The sequence below is a fragment of the Pteropus alecto genome, unplaced genomic scaffold, assembly GCF_000325575.1.
Source record: "Pteropus alecto unplaced genomic scaffold, ASM32557v1 scaffold155, whole genome shotgun sequence".
In the NCBI taxonomy this organism is placed as follows: Eukaryota; Metazoa; Chordata; class Mammalia; order Chiroptera; family Pteropodidae; genus Pteropus; species Pteropus alecto.
In genome coordinates, this window is record NW_006438113.1 from 5,977,016 (window position 1) to 5,981,033 (window position 4,018).

The following is a 4,018-nucleotide window of genomic DNA, read 5'->3' on the forward strand; positions in this document are numbered from 1 at the left end:
AAAAAAGAAGTGGGAAAAATAATTCCTATTGCAATTGCAACAAAAAGAATAAATAAAATACCTAGGAATAAATTTAATGAAATATATGAAGGACCTATATAATGAAAACTATAAGACCCTGTTAAAAGACATTGAAGAAGATAAAAAGGAAAGGAAAGATACTCTGTGTTCTTGGATTGGAAGAACCAACATAGTTAAAATGAATTTATTACCTAAAGCATTATGCAAATTTAATGCAATCCCCATCAAAATTCCATCTGCATTTTTTAAAGAAATAGAACAAAAAATCATCAGATGTATATGGAAGCACAAAGGACCTCAAATCGCCAAAGCCAACCTGAGAATAAAGAATGAGGCTGGAGGCATCACTCTGCCTGACTTCATATCATACTACAAAGCAACAATAATCATAACGGCATGGTATTGGCAGAAAAACAGACACACAGACCAGTGGAACAGACTCCAGAGTCTAGAAGTAAACCTATGTTTATATGGGCAAATAATTTTCGACAAAAAAGCCAAAAACATACAGTGGAGAAAGGACAGCCTCTTCAATAAAGGGGGCTGGGAGTGCAAAAGAATGAAACTAGACTGTTGTCTATCACCACACTCCAAAATTAACTAAATGGATTAAGGACCTGAATATAAGACCTGAAACAATAAAGTGCATAGAAGAAAACATAGGAACTAAACTCAAGGATGTTGGACTTAAAGAGGATTTTATGAATTTAACCTCAAAAGCAAGGGAAGTAAATGCAAAAATAAATGAATAGGATGACATCAAACTAAAAAGCTTCTGCACAGCAAAAGTAACCATCTACAAGGTAAAGAGACAACCATCCGAATGGGAAAACATATTTGCAAGCAACACCTCTGATAAGGGCCTAATATCCAAAATATTCAAAGAACTCATACACTTCAATAACAACAACAACAACAACAAAAAGATCCAATCAAAAAATGGCAGAGAACCTGAACAGACACTTCTCCCTAGACGACATACAAATGGCCAACAAATATATGAAAAGATGTTCAACATCACTAGCTATTAGGGAAATGCAAATCAAAACCACAATGAGATATCATCTCACACCTGTTAGAATGGCTATAATCAACAGGACAAGTAATAACAAGTGTTGGAGGGGATGCAGAGAAAAAGTAACGCTCATACATCTCTGTGAGACTGCAAATTGATACAGCCGTTATGGAGAATAGTATGAAGGTTCCTCAGAAAAACTAAGAATTAATCTACCATACGATCCAGCAATCCCTGTTCTGGGTATTTACCACAAAGACTTGAAAACACATATCTGAAATGATATTCGCACACAGATGTTCATAGCAGCATTATTCACGGTGGCCAGGATGGAAGCAATCGAAGTCTCCTACAACAGATGATTGGATAAAGAAGCTGTGGTACATATATACAGTATTTCATCTCTTTTTATCGCTGAGTAGTATTTCATGAAATACTAATATCCAAAATATTCATGAAATACTAGTATTTCATGAATATTCATACTAGTATTTCATGAAATACTACTCAGCGATAAAAAGAGATAAAATACTGCCATTTGCGACAACATGGATGGATCTTGAGATAATTATGCTAAGCGAAATAAGCCAGACAAAAAAAGTTGAAAATCACATGATACCACTTCTATGTGGGATATAAATCTAAAAGCAACAAACAAACAGGACGAACAAACAGAGACTCATGGACAGGGACAACAGGCTAGTGGTTACCTGAGGGTAGTGGGGGAGGGGGGAAGTAGATGAGATTAAGGGGTCAACTATGTGGTGACAAAGAAATCTAACTATGGGTGATGAACACACAATGCAATATGTGTGTGTGTGTGTGTGTGCGTGTGTACACGTGTGTGTGTATGCCTTACTGTTGAATTGTTGAATTGTACACCTGAAACTTACTGGATTTTGTTAATCAATGTCACCATAATAAAAATAAATAAATTAAAACAAAATTTAAAAAAATAATAATAAAAGTAAAGGGTTTACATACCATGACCAAGTGGGATTTATGCCTAGAATGCAAGGTTGGATCAACATACAAAAAAGAATCTAGATAATATACCACATTAACAGAAAGAATAAAAACTGTATTATCATCTCTATTGATGCAAAGTGTTTGACAAATTTTAGCACTCGTTCATGATAAAGACACTCAACAAACGAGGAATAGAAGGAAAGTACCTGCACATGAATATAAGCTATATATGACAAGCCCACAGCAAACATAATACTCAAAGCTGAAAGACTAAAAGTTTTTCTTCTAAGATCAGGAACAAGGAAAAAATGTCCACTTTCACCACTTGTATTTAACATAGTACTGGAAGTTCCAGCCAGAGCAAATTGGTAAGAAAAAGAAATAATAGGCATCCGAATTAGAAAGGAAAAAGGAAAAGTAAAATTATCTCTATTCACAGATGATATAATCTCATATGTAGAAAAACCTAAAGATTAGGCACACACACACATGTGTGCGCACATATACACCTGTTAGAAATAATTAACAAATTCAGCAAAGCTGCAGAATACAAAATTAACACATAAAAATCAGTTTCATTTCAATACCCTAACAATGAACAATTCAAAAAGGAAATTAAGAAGAAAACCCCATTTACAATAGCATCAAAAGAACACGATTGTTATGAATAAACCTGGCCGAGAAGGTTAAGGACCTCTACACTTAAAATTTCAAAACATTGCTGAGATTTAAAAAGACACAAAGAAATAAAAAGATATCTGTGTTTATAGACTGGAAAACTAAATATTATTAGTATATCCATACTATCCAAGTGATCTACGGATTCAATGCAAACCCTATCAAAATCACAATGTTATTTTTTTTGCATTAATAGAAAATTTCATTCTAAAATTTATTTGGAATCTCAAGGGACCCTGAACAGCCAAAACGATCTCGTAAAAGAACAAATTAGAGATCTCACACTTTCTGATTTCAAAACTTACTACAAAGTTACAGTGATCAAAACTGTGGTGCTGGCATAAAGACAGACATGTAAACCTATGGGATAAAATGGAGAGCCCATAAATACACCCTTGCATATATGTCACATAATTTTTGACAAGAATGCCAAGACTATTCAATGGAGAAAGAATAGTCTTTTCAACAAATGGTGCTGGTAAAACTAGAATGAAGTTGGACTCCTACTTTACACCATATAGAAAAATTAACTCAAAATGGATTTTAAAAAATCTTAACATAAGAACTAGGGGAAAAAAGAACCAGAACTATAAAACTGCTAGAAGAAAACAAGGCAAATCTTTATGATTTTGAATTTGGCAAGGATTTCTTGGATATGACATCAAAAGCATAAAAGAATAAAATAAGTTGGACTACATCAAAATTTTCTACTGTACACCAAGAGATAAATCAATAACTTGGAAAGGCAACCTACAGAATGGGAGACAATATTTACAGAGCATATCTGATAAGGGATTAATATCCAGTATATAAAAAGAATACCTATAACTCAACATTAAAACAACAAACTTGATTTTTATAATGAGCAAAGATTTGAATAAGTATTCCTCCAAAGAAAGTATACAAATGGCTATTAAGCACATAAAAAGATGTTTAATATTACTAACTATTAGGGAAACACAAAACCACCATGAGATACCATCTCATACCAATTACTATAGCTGTCATCAAAAAGTAGAAAATAACTAGTGTTGGCAAAAATATGGAAAAACTAGAACTCATGTGCACTGTTGGTGGGACTCTAAAAAAGGTATAACCACTATGGAAAACAGTAGGAAAGTTTCTCAAAAATTAAAGATAGAATTACCATATGACTCGCAATTCCACTTTTGAGTAAATACCAAACAGAAGTGAAAGCAGGAACTTGAATAGAAATTTGTACACCCATGTTTACAGAACTATTATTCACAATAGCCAATTGATGGAAGCAACTCAAGTATCCATCAATGGATGAAGGGACAAACCATATATTCTGTTGTGTGCATGTGTGTGTAT